We start from the raw sequence: 20,780 nt of genomic DNA, 5'->3' as shown, positions 1-20,780 counted from the left end.
ATATGTCAACATTCATTTTGCATTTATGTCTGCAGCAGTTAAAGGAAGAAATGGGGAAATAAACAGAATTTAGATTTTGCTCTCTCTTTTTAAGAAGTAAGAGACTCTGGTGCATTTCATTTTTTATGCAAAGAATTCAAGATCCTAACTGAGATAAATATATTCCAGATTGAAGATTTTAGTAGCTTTACCAAGCAGTTTATGGGTTGGCATTCTGCTATAAAGCAATCTAAAACCTTACAGTTCACTATTATACAAATACAAATTTGGCAAGAAGACATGGGTTTTATGAATTTCTCTATGGACAATCACATATATCAAATTTTGAATACAAAATTATGTCTGATGTTTAATTTGAACCAGGTTTACCTTTAAAAATAAATAAAACTGTCCTATAATACTTAGGTTGAGACAATTTTTTTTTTCATTTCAGGTTTATTCCTCTATATCTACAGTACATATATCATGTACTTACATATATATGTTTAGATATATATATATATATAATTTAGAAGTTTCTCTTGAGAGAAACATAAAATGTTGTTTCAAAAATAATCATATGTAATAAAATTTTAAATCATTAAACATATTCAACATTGTTAAAATTAATATATCTAATCGCCATTAATTAATTTTACATAATGAGGCTGACAAGTTCACAGGCATTCAACCATGTTTTATAAAAAATTAATGCTGGAGACTGACAGGTAAAATGTAATCAAGCTTGGATGTGAGTAATTAATCTGGGAAAGGTCAGTTTGGGGAAAAAATGTTTTCCCTGCCATCTTCTAAGGTTAGCATATAGGGGTCAGTACCACAGCTGTGGCAGATAATATTTCCCATCACTCTCGTACCTAACTAAGCTAGTATGATGCAGACACAGTCCACTGTCAAATCTCAACATTATCAAATTGAGCTGAATAATAGTTTTAATATCTGAAGATATGCAGAACATATGTGGACTATTTACAGTTTTGCTAACAATAAAATAAAATACATACCTGACAAGTTTAATTTTGATGTGCTGGATAAAACAGCACACACATTAAGCAAGATGTATGACTTAAAATTCATTGTAAGTTTGTAGGTTGTTCTGTATTGTTTGGGGATTTTCACTATCAGATTAAATTGCATAATGAAATTTAAATGAAACACCTCCGAAGAATCCAGAGATTCTGTAATATAGAATAATGAAATGTACAGCATATGAAATAAACTATTTCATATTTTAACCTTATTCTAAGTGAAGAAAGCAGGTAGAAGTGGACATGTATTTATGAAAGTGTTTTCTTAATGTGTTGGGAGGAAAACTTAAGCATATTGTGACATATTATTTAGTCTCTAGATTCTGTCACACACCAAGTAAAATGCACTATATTGCCAACTTCCCTGGATTTGCACTCACTGAGGCAGTTGAGGTCAGCACTCTCTGAAGACATGACATTTAGTATAATTTAAATGATTTCAAAAAGCCAATCCAAAAATATATTCTCTGCTTGCCATCATTGTAGTTGACATTACCATTATTCCTAAGCCTTTTTGGTAAGGCCTTCACCTATCCATCAACCCATGCATCCAGCTACATAGCCTACCATTCAATCACCCTTTCAGACATGCACACATTTGTATCAGAAAATATTTATTCACGTACATATTCATTCTTTTTTTAAATTCTGCAAAAATTGTGACATACACTAATATAATGAGATATATATCATTTAAATAAAAAAAAAGATGAGGCAAAACAAAGTTTCTGCCCTTATGGAATTTAAAGTCTAAGGAAATAGGAGAATATTTAGCTATTAAAGGGAAAATTACAATGTGATATGTTCAATGAAATGTGATATTCAAGGCATTGATATTTTATGTGGGTCAGTCAGAAAACCCTGGGTAGAACTAACTGAGAAAGCAATGTCTAAGATCAAGCCAAGAATATGGTTAGATAGGAACCAATTTGAGGGGTGGTTTTAAAGAGGAGAAGAACAATGAAGTTTTTTTTGTTAATTTTCAAATGATATAAAATGATTATCAATACAAATTGAAGTTTTCCATATGTCTGGCAATACACTATTCATATTATCTTTCTTAATTACTAAAATGAATTACAACAATCTTTAAATAGATAAAAATAGATGCAGAGATGTTAATGCAATTATGTTTACAAAATGAGACAACTAAGGCAGAATTCAAACCATGGCCTGAGTAACTCCAAAAGTATACTCTTTATCATTGACCTCTTTTAAAAGAATCACAATATTAGCTAACCTAAGCACCCAAATCCAGTATATGTCTGACTTTTTACTTTGATCATCCAGCAAGGTTCTAAACTGATGCATGTCTAGGACTGTGGTATTACGCCCAAGAAAGCAAGTGTTTGTGAAAACTTACTCTATCATGGTGTGGTATTATGTGGAGGAGATTGGAGGAATTCATATAGGTTCTGAGGGAAAGTGTGAAGATTTCAGGCTATCGGGATAGGATTAGTGTTTAAGAGAAGTAGGGATCACAAAGCAAGTTATAGAATTATCAGACATAACAATACCTATTTAACTATTTTGCTTAAAGCATATCTGTTTCTTAAATCAACTACTTTTTAATGAAAACTAGTTGGTACTCTTATACACTTAGCAAAGTGAAATACTTCATTTCCTACCTAACTAAAAAGTTTCAAGGACACAATATGTTACATTACACACTATGTTACATTACACCAAACAGGTATAAAGTATTTTATGAGAACACCTAATGTTTATAATTAATCTGCACAATAGATTTAAATAAAATAATACTGATATAATAAGAGCTCTACTTGTGGATTTGGATACCAACACAGATAAATAGATACAGATAATACCAAGATTTATACAGCTATCAGTAGCACAATTTAATATGGAGAATCAGCATAATCTGATTGGTATTCTGACTCTTACATTTTCTAATGTTTATCTTTAGATAATCATAGCATCTCACTGAGTTCAGTTTCATGATTATAAAGGGTAAATATGAGTTCTATCTGAAGAATTTAATGAAAAATGGGAATAGATATAAGAAAAGTAGTTCAAAATTTGTATCATATTCCATAGCTGATAAATAATATTACTACTTAAAATTTACCAGCCCTCTACTGAGCAATGTGGCACCAAGGTACATAAAACAAAATATTTGCAAAATTTCTCTCTTCCTCTCTTTTATATATATATAAAATATATTATATATATCTTATATAATATAATATAAAATATAAGTATAATATCATATTATAATATAATATATAAGTATAATATAAGATATATTATCTTTATATATATATATATATATATATATAAAATATCTCTCTCATCTACATATATAGGGATTCCCAGGTGGCTCGGTGGCAGACAATCTGCCAGTCAATGAAGGAGCACAGGAGATGCAGGTTCAATCTCTGGGTTAGGAAGATCTCCTGGAGAAGGAAATGGCAAGCCACTCCAGATTTCTATCTGGGAAAATTCCATGGACAAAGGAGCCTGTTGGGCTACACAGCCATAAGGTTGCAAACAGTAGAACATAATTAAGTACTGAGCATGCATGCATGCACAGACAAAAAAATATATATATACATATATACACACACATATATATACATATATAAAGAACTCCTAAAATTCAATAGAAGACAATGGAGTTAATAAAATATGGTAATATATTGAACAAGAAGTTTATAAAAGGAAAATACAAATGACTAATTTGTTACTAATAAGTAACTTTAAAAATGCAAATTTAAAAAATGAAATATCTGAAAGAGTGAAAGTATCTAATGCTTACAAAAATGTAAGGAAATAGACTATCATGTATTCTTAGAAACTAGTTTTTAATTATCTATTAAAATTTTAAAGTGTTTTCTTTTTACTCAGCAATTCTGCTTGTAATTTCTAATAGGGAATCTTATATTTTAGGTAGGTACAAAGATAGTCACTATTCTTATTATTTATGTAGAAAAGGAAGTCTTCTAAATTCCTTGAATATAAAATGTTTTAATAAATGCTTTAACAAAATGTTTACAATGCAGAATAGTATTTATAGATTTGAAATAGATGTACAGATATTAACTGCTTATCTATCAATAGAATTTCTCAAGATAATTTATACTGAAAAATGTGCAAAGCTATGATTCAAGAATATTTATGTAAAAACATAGATTCTTACAAACACACACACACACACAACTCCAAACTACATTTGTGAATGTATATTTCTATAAATGCAATTTAAAAAAGATTGTTTTAACATAGAAGATATAAGAAATGCACAAGTAAGTAAATCTAACCCTTGTGAGTGAAGTGAAAGTTTCTCAGTCATGTCTGACTCTGCAACCCCACGAACTGCATAGTCCATGGAATTCTCCAGGCCAAAATACTGAAGTGGGTAGCCTTTCCCTTCTCCAGGGGATCTTCCCACAACTCTTGTGAAGAGAATTACAGTTTACAGTGATGTGGGGTGAAGAAGATATTTCACCTTTTACGCTAACTATTTTTTAAAATTAAAAGAAGACTATTAAGCAATGCTTCTGTGATTTAAAAAAAAGTAGATTTCACATCTTTCTGGAATTTTGCTGCAATTTTGAAAAGAAGCAGGCTATAAGCTGGGAGTTTAGACATGAACTGTGAATACCAAAATTTATTTATGGTGCTTAACATTCTTATGGCTCCCTTTCTATTTTTCAAATAAAATACTTTGGAATATAAAGACACAATGTGAATTAAAGAAAACTATTAGCAATCTTTCAGTATCTTTAATTATCATTATTGCTACTGAGAGATTATAAAATAATAATAAGGCATACTATTGTGTATTTAGTAATGACCCCTAAATTTTAGAAGCAAATAATGAATTGACTTAGTATTCTTGAGTTGACAAATTCCATCCTGGACAAGGGGTTATAAATATGTATGACAAAAGTTGTGCCCTTCAGTGAAATGCCATCTCTGGTTATCATAGTGAAATGAGGTATCTACTTCCTAATCATTTATTATTGTGATTAAAATTTTCTTTTTCACACATCTCTAACTTTTCTTATTTAGGATCAAAACTGACAACATCTCTTGTTTCTGATAGCTCCAATCTTCCAGAGATCCTCTGACAATGCATTTCATCTTCTACAATGCAAGAGACAATAGCTTTGGAATTTGAATCAAAATTTGGATTATTTCCCTTTTCAGGGAAGTCTTTTCTATTTTATCAATTTGGCTCTGCACTACTTGAAGGCAAGGATGAATTCTTCCAATTCCTGTCATTTAACATAGTGTCTGCTATTCATTATATGTTAGCTGCATAAATAAATGCTTTACCTAAGATTCAATAATAATAATATAAGGCTAAGGATCTTCAAATTTGGAAACAAGAAAACAACATTAGAATCCCGGACTTATTGCTTATAAAGTAGGCTACATTCAATCTGTCCACTGTCTTGTCTTCAACTAGGTATAAGCATGCTTAACAGATAAGGCTGCTGGTAAGATTAAATGAGAAAACTAAATGAAATCATTTATATATTTAAGATGATTTTAAACTATATGTCTTGCAATATCTAGTCAAAGGAGATACATTACTTATGTTGGGTAGAGCCCCTACTCTAAGAAAGCTACCTTCCCATGAATGAAACAGGTATTAATGAAATAATTATATGATTATTTATAAAGAATACAGGGAATCTGAATTTAAAAAAGTAAATGCAGAACATTCCCCTAATAGTATAAACTTAAAGGACAAGTTATGAAGTATGAGAGAGGTTTATCAAAGGAAGAGCAGGGTGATACATAAGTGAGGGCTGATGCATACTGTGGGTATAGCATTCTCAAGGCGAAGTGAAGAAGGGAGGTAGTTAGATGAATTGAGAGGGGCTAGATTAAGCATAAGATAATGTACAGAAGACTCTTGGGAAGGAGATTAGGTCTGTGTTAGATAATAAATTATAAGGAGGACAAAGAGAAAAATTACAATGATGTCATGAAGATGATGTTAACGATAAAACAATTCTCAGAAAAAAAAAAAGTTAACTACAAATCATCCTGTATGGTACATGCTGTAAAGTTACAATTTGATATCCTATGTTCTCTAGGTTTGTCTGGCAACCTAACTTTCTGATCTTCACGTTGTGTAAGTGTGTGTGTATGTTCAGTGGTTCACTCTAGCCGAACTCTTTGCAACGCTATGGACTGTAGCCCACCAGACTCCTCTGTCCATTATATTCCCCAGGTGAGAATACTGGAGTGGGTTGCCATTTTCTACTCCAGGGTATCTTCCTGACCCAGCCATCAAACCCATATTTCCTGTGTCTCCTGCATTTGCAGGCGAATTCTTTACCACTGAGCTAAAGAAGTAAGGACAGATCCAACCATCATCACCGTGGAAGCAACCAGTAAAATCAATGGTTGAACTCACAGCCATGGTGGGTAGTCAGTTAGTTATCTTGATGATTCCCTCGACTGTGTTTTTTAAGTTTAGAGAGAAGAAAGGGAAAAAGGCGGGCGGGGGGGGTGGGGTGGAGAGAATAACAGGATCTGACAGTTGATATCATTCATTCCTGATAAACTGATTCAAATAAAATAAGTGCAAATTTAATTGAGTCCAAGAAATAGTCACTGAACACCAATTTGGAATTTAGTTTGTGCTAAAACCTTTCGCACAAGAACAAAACTAAGTCATATTATAAGGCCACCTTTCTGAATGCAAAGAATTGTCTGAAATGAGATATCATCTCGGTTAAAGAGACATAAAATTCCTGTTTGCAAATATATTCTCAATTATCTTGATATGTATGGCAAATATTAAGTCTAGAGCTTGTAATATCTAGAAAAGTTTGGACCATATGACCATGTCAATAATTTAAGTATCATCAGGTAGTAGTTAAATTTCATTTTAGCATAAAAATACTAGAAATTCAAACTAATTATAAAAGCATTTCATCTAAAAGCACAAATGCTCAAAATGTCATAATATTAATAACTAGTGTATTGACCATTTTGAATTCTACACTACATTGTGTGGCTCTGAAAGTTCCTATTAAAGTTTTATCTATGTACATAAATTATATGGCAAGTGAGTTATATGGCAATATTAGCCCAGCAAATCTTCAATACCAAGTTTCACGTTTAACAGAACTGTGGAAGATAAAACGTCAAGCTACCACTCCTTTGATCTTATTAACTGAGGTTCATGATTACAGATCACATCATAAAAATGTAGCCACCTATATTCTACACAAAGGAGAATCAAGATGTTAAGTAACTTCCCCAAACACCCAAATCACAAGCTAAAAGATCCCAACTTTATACAACATAATACAAAGTTTCTCAGAAAAGGGTGCTTTGCTTTAATCATATGCTCTTTCAAATTGTAACTTATCCAGAGGGTGGGGGAGGGAAAGTTGGGTTACATATTCACTCTACACAGTTCTGCATAATAAGGAAAATGTTAATCATCTAACAGCATGTTCACATTTTCTACTAGTTGGCAAGTACAGAATTTTGGCTGCTATCACTTCTCCAATAGGTATTGGAGTTTTACACATTTGTTATCAGCACAGAATTTGTCTTGTCTAGTTGTACTGCCTACATATTCCACTGTTCCAGGAGTCATTTAAGCATATAATAAATTGAGTTTCAATGAGCTGGAACCTCCCGCTTCAGCCTATTTTTCAGCAAATTATTTTCCAGCTGTAGCTTCAGCAGGAGATTTTCCCACTCTTGAAAAGATGGCTATAATGGCCACATATTTTATATGCCAATTCTAAAATCATTTTAATCGGCTAGTTATTATGCATTAAATCAGTGATGAGCAAATTTAAAAGGGGTTCACATCACTCTATGGATATGGCAAGTATCTTTAATAGACTTCTGTGTTTTGGCACTAAAGCCTGATATGACAAAAACAAGGCCAATATAGTTGGGGCTATGCCATAGAGCAGGAAAAATGTTGTTTTCCCATTTACAGTATACTTTTCTGCATACTGATGTTCCAACAAACATCATTGGAGTATGAAGAGAGTATTGATGCTTGAGGATGAGAAAATTCCAGATTTTGACTTGAGTTTAATCACTTGTATCTGCCCCCATTCAAACACAAGTTCTCTCTTGAAGCAAAAAGATATGAAGGGTATTCAGATTAACCAGACTGAGCTGGATATTGTATTGTGGATCACCAGAGTATCCTATTTAGGATTCTATATATACTTGGCAATAGCCTAAGTGGAGATATAGGTATAGCAGCGTCTATATATCTATGTAACTCTATATAGCTATTGCTATAGAAGTAATGTAGGTGTGACTATCTATCTGCATATAGCTACAGTGTATCTGTACACATTTTTACAAATATAGCTATGGATATAACTATGTGCTGTGCTGTGCTTATTTGTTCAGCCATGTCTGACTCTGCGACCCATGGACTGTAGCCCACCAGTCTCCTCTGACTGTGAGAATTCTCCAGGCAAGAACACTGGAGTGGGTTGTCATATCCTCCTCCAGCGGATCTTCCCAATCCAGGGATTGAACCCAGAATTGCTGGTGGATTCTTTACCATCTGAGCCACCAGCAAAGCCCAGACATAACTATGTTTATATATAAATAAAAATGTTAGGATACGTCCAACACTAGTCATGTGTAGAAAGAGATACCAAGCAATTTAGTGTCCTTACTGTCATTTGTCCACTGTAGTTCTCCCCATGCCTTACTTTTCTTTCTTTGAGGAATTCTTCCCACCCCTAGGTGGACCCATAACAAATGGCAGAGAAAAATGGGCAATATAGACAGAAATTAAATAGAATGTGTGTGTGTTTTATTTTTATTTTAAGCTTGTAGGGCTATTGAAAGAAGTTGCAAGACATATTTCAATCAGGGAGTTGAAGAAAACTGCATTCAAGAACTGACAAACCTAGAAATTAAAAGAAAAATTGATAAAATGTGACCCCTGGACTTTTCTGTGGATGTGCCTTAATTATTATGGAGATACTTCAAAGATTACTAAACATTCCAGGTGCCATTTAAGGCTGCCATCTTGGTTCTAAAGGGAATGCTGTCCTCTGCATGGTTGTGACTGTGGAGCTCTGAATATTAGCCATTTATGGGAACTTGGTCAAGTGGGAATGTGACTTAACAACCTTGAATTTACATTTCTTTAACAGGAATAAATGTGTTTTGAGTTAAATAATTAAGTTCCTTTCTAGTTCTAAAATACTTTCTTCCTCTTGGGAAGGAGATCACTCTGTTGCTGATTATCTTGCTCAAGTTCAGACAACTAATAAATTGTATCAGCAGGGTATGAGTTCAGGTTTATGCCACTATTGTTTGTTGTTTAATGCCACATTCCTCTAAGAGCCGTGAAACATTACTTTCTCTGCAAGGAATTTCATTCTCTTTGCTTGGTCTTTATAAACTGACTATTACTAGTTCATCTAAATTCTTCAGTTTAGCCAGTTTAATGCCTTTTCATTAGTTTCTTAAACTCATGTATTACTCAGCTGGTAAATATAGTGAGTGACTGCAATGTCAACATTTGGTCACTGTTTTACTGACCATTCAACAGCCCACTTTTAACCCACTGTGGTCATATGCCATGCTTTCCTTAGGCTCCATTTCCTTCAGCACTTAGTACAATACTCAAAAGTAATCAGGGAATGTTGACAAAATTAAGGAATGGATTCACTTTCCCTCTCAATATTTTCTAACAACAACCCTCTCCATTTCTCCATTTCACAAAGCTGGGAAGAGGAAATCACTGAGTAAAGAGCAGAGATGACTCTATGTGCTCCATTTTTGCAGTAATAAATTGGTAAATTGAGTGACATGTTGAAAACCAAATTTAACTTAAATTTCTAATTCATTTTAACCATTAAGAAATCTGATCACTAGGTCTTGATGATATCAGAGTAATCATTCAACAATGTAAATTATATCACACTAAATGCATACTTAAAACTTGCTTGTGGAAAGTTTTTGAACCAAATATTAAATTTTCACAAATTTCTACTTGAAATTTGTTTGAATACCTGTTTGAATTGATCTGAATCCCACCACAGATTTTGTTGTTTTTATCTTCACTCCCTATTCTCCAGATGCACTAATTTTATATTCTCAGTTATAGAACGTTGAAATCCACAAATTGCCGGGGACTAGTTCTCTCATGGGCCTGAAATGCTTTTCCCTTTTAGTGGCTAGTTTCTGATTATATCCTGGATCTAAGCCTAAACACCATTTTCTCAGAGAAGCTTTCTCTGATCATTCAAAATAGTTACCCAGTCACTATCAATCTTGTAGTCTATGGTAAATCTTTTTGTAGAATGTATAATGACTTTGTAGGATGTTTAATGATTTGGTGTTTGTTTGTTTCTGTCCCTTTCATCAGAATATAAATTTTGTCTTAAGTGCTGGAGAAAAGTAAGTAAAGGCATGGGTTGTAGAGTCAGACTGCGATGGTTTGAATTTAGACACCAACACTTCTTAGATGAATTACTTTGGGCAAGACCATTCCCTTCTCTTAAGATTCAGCTTCCTCCTGAATTAAAAAAAAAAAAAAAGTAATATCTATCTCAGAAGGTTGTTGTGAAGATACAATGACATAGTGCATAGATTGCAATAATGTTACTCATGATTATTCACCATCAGATACCCAGAACATATAGCAGTCCCTAGAACCTTATAACCTGATAAATAGTTCAGTTCAGTTCAGTTCAGTTGCTCAGTCGTGTCCGAGTCTTTGTGACCCCAGGGACTACAACGCGCCAGGCCTCCCTGTCCATCAACATCTCCGGGAGTTTACTCAAACTCATGTCCATTGGCAGCAATGCCATCCAACCATCTCATCCTCTATCGTCCCCTTCTCCTCCCACCTTCAATTTTTCCCAGCATTCAGTTCTTTGCATCAGGTGGCCAAGGTATTGGAGTTTCAGCTTCAACAATGTGATAAAAATTTATCAGATGAATAAATGAATGAGTCTAATAACTCTGGACATTATTAATAAATCATTAAGAAAGTAAACCTTTCTTGCTATAAGCTTTCTGCACTTCCTGTCACACTCTCTCTCATCCATGCATTCACTTAGTGTTTAGTTTTTCTTCATCAATTTTCTCCCCTCTCTCTCTTAGCATCTTTTTCACTCTCCACTGGCTCTTAATATCCTCTGCATATCAGTAACCTCATGATTAAAACAAACAAACAAACAAACAAGCAAACACCCTATTTACCTCTTTTCTCTTTTTCAATGGCCTTGAAAGAAGAGCTAATCTTGTCTCCATTCATTCCTAAAACTATTACATTATAGCTTCTTTCTCATTACTTTCCTGGGATTGCTGCTGACAAGGACACCAGAAAATTTCTTTGTTCTTAAGTCCATGAGAAAATTTCTAATCTTCATCTTACTTAACTTATCAATTACAGTTTATTCTTAGATAATGCATAGACACTGAAGCCAGAGAGATCTGAATTAAATTGTACTTCACACATTAAGGAATTTGAGGCCTTGGGCAAGTTGTTTAATCCTGAGCTTCATTCTCAAATACAAAATGATAATGAAACTAATCTACCTTGTTCAATTATTTACTCAACATACATTTATCAAGATCCTACTCTATATGAAGCCATGTTGCAAATATTGGCAGCAAATCAGTGAGGAAAAAAAGATGATAATCCTTATTCACTTGGATCATGCAATCTAGTGGCTATTGAACAAAATAAACATAGTATATAATGCTTATTACTTGATAAGAGGTGAAAACAAAGTAAATATAAAATGAAGAGTTGGTAGGGAATTCTGTTTTAGACAGGTGTACTTCCCTGAAGGCTCAGAAGGTAAAGCGTCTGCCTACAATGTGGGAGACCGGGGTTCAACCCCTGGGTTGGGAAGATCTCCTGGAGAAGGAAATGGCAACCCACTCCAGTATCTTGTCTGGAAAATCCCATGGACAGAGGAGTCTTGTAGGCTACAGTCCATGGGGTCGCAAAGAGTCAGACTTGACTGAGCAACTTCACTTTCCTTCTTACTTTGCAATTAGAAGGGTGTGTTTTAACCAGAGACTTGAAGGAGGTATAAATGTTGGTGGAGGGAAGGAGCAAGGATGAAAGATGTTCCATACAGAGAGAACAGAAAGTATAAAGTTGTTCAGAAGGAGGAGGAGAACCTGTTCAAGGAACTACCAAGAAAGTAAAGTAACTATAATAATGAAAAACAGAAATAAGCATAGAAAAAATCAGACAGTTAATTTGGAATGGGAGGTAAAAGAAAATGAGATCATTCAGGGATTCGGTGGCAATCACAAGGATTCTGATTCTACACTGAGCGAATGGGAGCCCACTTTGAATACAATCAGTTAGACTGCTCTTTTGTAAGCAAGACAAGAGAAGTAGCAGAATGGCCACCATAATCAATGTGAAAGAAGATGGTAGTTGAAATAAGAGTGATAGTGATGGAAATAATAAAAAAGATATCAGATTCCTGATATATTTTAAAGGTAGAGTCAACTAGATTTTCTGATTAGATGCAGTGTTTGAGAAAGTGAAGTCAAGGACAACTGAAACTTTGGGTGATTGAAAGTACATACTATTTACTATAATGGGGAAGATTTCAGAAAGAATAGACTGACTTGGGGGAGGTGATGAAGAGCTCAATTTTGTTGATGTTAACTTTGAGATACCTTTGCTAACTCCTATAATATCAGTACCAACTCTCTAGTTACTCTCTAGTAGAAGCTTGAAAAGGCTTTCTCTGGAGACTCTGACCAAGCTAAGAAGAGATGTAAAAAATGCTAATCTAAGAAATCCCTTAAAAATGACCTGCCCAGTTAAGTATACAGTCAACAAATGGCACTTACCTATTCATAGCTTCAAACCACCTCTTAACTTTCTTAATCTAGTCATGAGAAAGCAACAGAGATTACCAAACATCTGAAAAATTCCTCAATAGGGAAGTGTAGTGAGTAGTGAAGGTCACTCAGTCGTGTCCAACTCTTGCGACCCCATGGACTGTAGCCCACAAGTTTCCTCTGTCCATGGAATTCTCCAGGCAAGAATATTGGAGTGGGTTGCTGATACCAAAACAAGTCAATTCAATTAAAAAAAATGAATGAAATAGAAATTTTTCAGAAAAGAAAACTATTATAATTGCCTTTGGGTTAATAAATGTGGATGTTAATTTTGAATGATTATTTAGAGAATGAAAATGGTCCTTGTTAATTAAAAACAAAAAAATGAAAAAAATGTTAATAGAAGGATTGAAAATTAAATTTTACAAATCCAGGAAACATATCAAATGCAATAACAGAAGACAAAAGACAAGAAAATTACAGCATATGATATTATTTCACATTTGAATAGGAAGAGCTCAAAAAATTGTGAAAATAAAAAAAATTGTAAAAAATAACAAATAAAATATTTTGAGAAAATTTCCAGCCCTAAAGGATATGAGTTTCTGGATTAAAGATCCAACAGATTGTCTAAAACAACTAGCAAAAAATATGAAAATTCCAGAAACATAATGGCAAAGAGGATATTCTAAAAATTTCCAAAGAAAAAATTAGAGGTCATAATGCAAATTATTAGCAATCAGAAGGGCTTGAGATTTATCACCATCACTTTCACATGCTAGAACACAATGGAGCAATACCTTCAACATTCTAAAGGAAAATAACCTCTAACCTAAGTGTTAAAATTTAAGAATTATAATTAATTTAAGAATTACATACTCAGCACTAAATTATATATCAAAAGGAGAGCATAGAAGAGTCGTTTTAAGTTACATAAGAACTTTAAAAAAGTGTACCTTCCATACCATTATTTTTAAAGTAATTGGAGAATGTGCTTCATTAAAATAAAGGTATTAAACCAAAGTAGAGAAATATGTGGTGTGCAGAATATCTGAGCCAAGAGAGAACCTAGTCAGGTTTATTATGATGAAGAATGAATAGAAATATCTTTCTATGATAGTTTCTTGCTATTCTTCCAGTTCCCTATACTCTTAACTGCAGTATATTCTAGCTCCCAGTTTACTCCATTTGCCTCTTTATACTTTGCACATTGCTGCTTCCATGACCCAAGCATGTTTATCTATCTCCTTATCGTCCTTTAGTATTTAGCACAGAAACACCCAACTTTCTACCTACTACCTAAAAAACCTTTAGTGATGCCCTAGCCTGAGAAAAGTGACTTTTCTCTGAGCTGTTCAAGCCTCAAGGGAAGTATTAAGTATTCTGTTCTGTGTCTCCTTACAATTCTGACTCTTCCTACTGAACTACCTATTCCTTAAGTGTAGAGGTCATGTTATATTGTCTTTGCATCTCTGGCATCCAATCTGATGCCCAATAAGAATTGAATGAATAAATGAAGGAACTAATTTAATTTATTACTTACAGATATACATCAGATTAAGGAGCTGATTAAGTTCCAAAGTGATAACAGAACTAAAAATAATAACCTATGCCTCTATAGCCAGGATTTACTTAGTCCTTATCATATTCTGTGAATAACTAACTCATAGCCTCTTACTTAGGTCATAGATAGGGATTTGAACTTCTGTCTGATGAGCTCTTGTGCTCAAGCTCTGCGTTGCTTTGTAACTCTTCTGAGGAGAGCAGTTCTAGTGCATACATACATAAAGACCAATCAGGACATCTTCTTTCAGAGAAAGATAGGTTTTATAGCAAAAAAAAAAAAAAAAAAAAGAGTCTTTGAACTCTAATTGTATGAGAATAGACAATTCAGTATATTCTTTTCAAACTGTTGGAAAAGGTTAAAAAAAACAAACAAAGAAACAAGAAAAAAGCATCTTTCTTCCCTAGATGAGAGTTTATCTGACAAAACTGATCCTGGACGTGAGTTTATGGCCATGTTATAAACCTCTGTGAAGAATGTAATAGAAATGCTGACAGAGCTCTCCTTATGGGAAGGTACAGCTATAAAACAGAAGTAATTTCTAGAATTTGGAAATTATGCATGACTGTAAAGACAAACATATTTGCCATAAATTGAAGCCCATACCTGTATGGGGATAGACTGGTTCCCACTTAATTCAAGGTCAGCAATAACTTTAAAATAAATTCTATTAAACTCTCATCAAGTTGTTCAAGTTAAAATTAAGGGAGGAAAACTCTCTGCAGAACACTAAATCATACAAAAATTTAAATAAAATCAGCTAAAGGAAACTAGGACCAAATCCTCCCTTTAAAATGCTTCTTCTAAAGCAGCAAAAGAATTCAATACTTTGAAAGCAAAAATAGCAAGAGCTTCTGAGTATTTTACAAACAAACACTGAATCTGATTTTATAGAAAATGATAATAAAACAAGTTATCTATAGTACAAACAGTCACTCGTCAAATGAGGTCTTTTGACCAAACTTGTTAAATGTCTGTCTTCCGTGGTTAGGGACCAGAGACACAACAGGGAATATTTCAAAGAACACAAAGTTAATCTGTTGACACTCCTGCTGTGGGTTTTCTGTTCTACTCAAGTACAAATGAGTATATGTTTTCTACTTAAGGGTTTCCTATACAGTTTTTTCTCTGGTTTCCTCCCCTTAAGGTCATGCTCTATAACACTCACTTTCTGGCCCTTTTATCCTCAACCAGTCTCATCCATCTCTTGATTTTGCTACATGCATATGTATATTTGAAAGATGTTACAGGTTTTGAAATTAAAGAGAGCTGTATTTGAATTCTGTGTGTATCATTGATTGGATAAGACTGGGCAAGTTTTTCATATATCTGCAATGCTCATTGTTTTATCCATAAAATGAGGATAAATAAAACTTCCCAATATTAACAGAAATGCCCAGGAAAATTTGATTTTATGGGCCAATGGCCCACTTGTTTGGGCATATGGAAATGAGAGATTTTATTCACTTTAGTCGTTCAAATATGTAAATATTATAATTAGGAAAGGTGAATATCTTAAAAGCAGACAGATGCCTTTAGATGTCAATGAACCTTGATAAATATAGATACTAAGGCTAGATCTGAAGTCTAAAAGTTTCTCTAACATTTTGCAATGATTTTTTCAAAGCAGTGGTAGTTTATTTGGGTATAGACAAAGTCCAAGTATCCAAAACCTAGACACATTTGATAAGAGGCAGGACTAAATGCAGAAAACAGAGATCTCTAGAATTATCTCTTAGATGCATCTGTGATAATAGGATACACCACATACAAGTTTTTACTGTAAGTTACTATTCCTGAGAAGTCTGTGCTGTTCTTTGTTTTAATCCTGTGACAGCACAAAGCCTGACATCTAGCATGTATCAATAAGCATTTTTTGAGTAAATCAAAGAATGGAGTATAGTCAAGACATTCAAGCAGAGAGACTTTTGCTAGCTGGGAAAGCAAGCTGAGTGGTCTGGAAAGAGCTGAGATGGATTTTTTTTTTTTATTTAATCTCTTTTTTAAGGGTGAAAAAAAGGGTATGTTTAAATGCTGATGAGACTAACAGAGTAGAGAGAAACAGACCGATAACAGAGATGAAGGAGAAAGAACTGGAATAAACATGACTGACTGATCAATCCCTGAAATGGACAGCAAACAGGATCTCTGTTTGAGAAAGGGGCAGAACGGTCTTTGTTTCCAGAAAATCCACTTTCTCTACCAGAAGAGGGAAGAAGACAGTTCAAGAAGCAGATATGTTCACATTTTCATTAACTGGAAACTGAAGTTGTTGTAGAAGGCACAATTGCCTAGGGTCTGAAGGTTATAAACATTTTAGGGTGCCTTTAAGAGAAAAGTTCAAAATTACAAATACAATTTGTATTTAAGTACAAGTCCTTGAAAAGAATCTGTAAAAGTGGACTTAAATCTTGGATTCACATCTCGTTAGCTATGTGAATTTGAGTGATCTATCAATCTCTCTATGCCTAGACTTTCTCATCTTCAAAATGGGGACAGACCTGGTACCTATCCATCTCATAGGATTTTGGCGGTGACTAGATAAAATAGCTTATGTAAAACAGCAGTGAAAAATCATGGAAAGGATTAGATACAACAATCCATGTAAAGGTAATTTATGTAAAACACCTAGTTACTTCTCAATAAACATTGATAATTTTTATTAGACAGAGGCCCTGAAGCTATCTAATAGGAAGGACATAATAAATGTTAGTTTCTACTCCAGATAGATAAGTCATTTTAAAGAGATCATGTTGTGCTTCATTTGAAACCTAAAGAATTCCTAGCAAATATTAGACACACAATATATATATTTTTATTGCTATTCCTCCCCTCTCCTCTTCCCACTTCTCTTGCTTTTCTTCCTTCTCCATTTCTATCACTAGAATGACGTAGAAGCAGACAGTCTATAGGTGAACCTGTTCCTGAGGCTAGGAACTGTGTCATATCTGAAATAAAGACCATTCATTATGCACATGATAGCCATTCAACAAATTTTTGTTGTTAAGAAAATAACCTGTATTATACTATCATTCATTGTTCAAGAATCTAATAAAATTTGAATACTAAAAACTGCTCCAGAACCAACGGTGAATTTAGTGGCAGTCTAGAGTATATGACATAATTCTCTTTTATTGTAGCATGAAGTGTGGGTACAATGTGCCCCTGAGGCTGACATTGAGTCAACATTCAGCAAATGCTTTATAGATAAATTGTTCCTCATAAGAGAAGGAAAGGTGATTGACTGGAGTTTTTATGCACACCACTAAGTTCTTAAAGAGAGAAAGCCTACTAGGCGTTCTTTATCAGAAATCATTCATTTTGATAAGTCTGGCACCAAAAGAAATGCAAAACAATGCTAAAAATTTCTTACTTCCAATATCCATAACCAAAAAGCTGTTCATTCCATTTTCTGTAGTGGCACATACTCAAACGATGCATTAAACATTTAGCACTGTTGTTTTCCAGGTTTATTAATGCTCACTAACCCATTTATTCTCATGCTGATAATCTTGCCTGAAGCATCTCACTTTTTGTAAGGTACTAAAGTGACTTGGGTTGCAACCAAATCTGCAGTAATTAGTGAGCAGAATCTGTAAGAAATTATTGGGGTACTTTGTTACAGAAAGAAAAATCAGAATTCTGAGTATTTACCTCAGAATATTTCTATCCACCGTAGGTCTATGCCTGTGTAATTTGAAGGAATAAAAGAGAATCCATGTTCATTTTAAAAAGGTTTTTTATTTTTTTGTAACTCTGTTAGGTTGAGTGATCCCCAATATGTTCTTTGTAATAAGTGAAATAAAAAATGAGAAACAAGAAATAAGAAAGTGGTTGATTCTAATGAAAATATATATATTTTTTTTCCACAAGAAGACATTGCAAAAGCTTTTCTTGAGTAAATTGGGATGTTAGATAAATCTATTTTTCATAAAGTTTGGATAGAAAATTTTAAGTATTTGAGATAAACAAACTTAAAGTCAGTCAATGTGTAGGAAGGATAAAACGTATAAAATAACAAATCACAATGAAACTGATGCCAGCCAGAGCTAGTTCTCAGTAAAACCAGATTCTGGTCAGAAGGAGTTCCTGCTCTTTTCATTTCTTGTCTTTTAGAAGCTACGATGAGGGTATTTCTAGTGGCACAAAGGTAAAAAAAAATCCACCTGTTAAAGTATTAGAAGCAAAGGACTTGAGTTCAGTCCCTGGTTTGGGAAGATATTTTATAGTCAGAAATGGCTACCTACTCCAATATTCTAGCCTAGAAAATTCCACAAACAGAGGACCCTGGTCGCTACAGTCAATGGGGATATAAAAAGTTGGAAGTGACTGAGCATGCACAGACACAAACACACATACATACATAAGGGTATTAGTCACTGGAATTATGATTTGATAAGGAATCCCTTAGAAGAAATGGAGTAGCCCTCATAGTCAACAAAAGAGTCCAAAATGCAATACTTGGATGCAATCTCAAAAACGACAGAATGATCTCTGTTCTTTTCCAAGGCAAACCATTCAATATCACAGTAATCCAAGACTATGCCCCAACCAGTAATGCTGAAGAAGCTGAAGTTGAATGGTTCTATGAAGACCTATAAGACCTTTTAGAACTAACAGCCAAAAAAAATGTCCTTTTCATTATGGGGGACTGAAAAGCAAAAGTAGGAAGCCAAGAAACACCCGGAGTAACAGGCAAATTTGGCCTTGGAGTACGGACTGAAGCAGGGCAAAGGCTAAGAGTTTTGCCAAGAGAACACACTGGTCATAGCAAACACCCTTTTCCAATAACACAAGAGAAGATGCTACACGTGGACATCGCTAGATGGTCAACACCGAAATCAGATTGATTATATTCTCTGAAGCCAAAGATGGAGAAGCCTTTTGCAGTCAGCAAAAACAAGACTGGGAGCTGACTGTGGCTCAGATCATGAACTCCTTATTGCCAAATTCAGAATTAAATTGAAGAAAGTAGGGAAAACCACTAGACCATTCAGATAGGACCTAAATCAAATCCCTTATGATTATACAGTGAAAGTGAGAAATAGATTTAAGGGACTAGATCTGATAGACAGAGTGCCTGATGAACTATGGATGGAGATACATGACACTGTACAGGAGACAGGGATCAAGATCATCCCCATGGAAAAGAAATGCAAAAAGGCAAAATGGTTATCTGAGGCCTTACAAATAGCTGTGAAAAGAAGAGAAGGGAAAAGCAAAGGAGAAAGGGAAAGATATTCCCATTTGAATGCAGAGTTCCAAAGAATAGCAAGGAGAGATAAGACAACCTTCCTCAGTGATCAATGCAAAGAAATAGAGGAAAACAATAGAATGGGAAAGACTAGAGATCTCTTCAAGAAAAGTAGAGATACCAAGGGAACATTTCATGCAAAGATGGGCTCAATAAAGGACGGAAATGGTATGGACCTAACAGAAGCAGAAGATATTAAGAAGAGGTGTCAAGAATACACAGAAGAACTGTACAAAAAAGATCTTCACGACCCAGATAATCACAATGGTGTGATCACTCACCTAGAGCCAGATATCCTGAAATGTGAAGTCAAGTGGGTCTTAGGAAGCATCACTATGAACAAAGCTAGTGGAGGTGATGGAATTCCAGTTGAGCTATCTCAAATCCTGAGCGATGATGCTGTGAAAGTGCTGCACTCAATATGCCAGCAAATTTGGAAAACTCAGCAGTGGCCAGAGGACTGGAAAATGTCAGTTTTCATTCCAATCCCTAAGAAAGACAATACCAAAGAATGTTCAAACTACCGCACAATTGCACTCATCTGACACACTAGTAAAGTAGCGCTCAAAATTCCCCAAGCCAGGCTTCCGCAATACATGAACCGTGAACTTCCAGATGTTCAAGCTGGTATTAGAAAAGGCAGAGGAACCAGAGATCAAATTGCCAACATCTGCTGGATCATCAAAAAACCAAGAGACTTCCAGAAAAACATCTATTTCTGCTTTATTGATTATGTCAAAGCCTTTGACTGTGGATAACAATAAACTGTGGAAAACTCTGAAAGAGATGGGAATACCAGACCACCTGACCTGTCTCTTGAGAAACCTATATGCACGTCAGGAAGCAACAGTTAGAACTGGACATGGAACAATAGACTGGTTCCAAATAGGAACATCAAGACTGCATATTGTCACCCTGCTTATTTAATTTATATGCAGAGTACATGATGAGAAACGCTGGACTGGAAGAAGCACGAGCTGGAATCAAGATTGCCGGCAGAAATATCAATGACCTCAGATATGCAGGTGACACCAACCTTATGGCAGAAAGTGAAGAGGAACTAAAAAGGCTCTTGATGAAAGGAAAAGAGGAGAGTGAAAAAGTTGGCTTAAAGCTCAACATTCAAAAA

The sequence above is a fragment of the Muntiacus reevesi genome, chromosome 1 (genome assembly GCF_963930625.1).
Source record: "Muntiacus reevesi chromosome 1, mMunRee1.1, whole genome shotgun sequence".
In the NCBI taxonomy this organism is placed as follows: Eukaryota; Metazoa; Chordata; class Mammalia; order Artiodactyla; family Cervidae; genus Muntiacus; species Muntiacus reevesi.
This window is presented reverse-complemented; position numbering follows the sequence as displayed.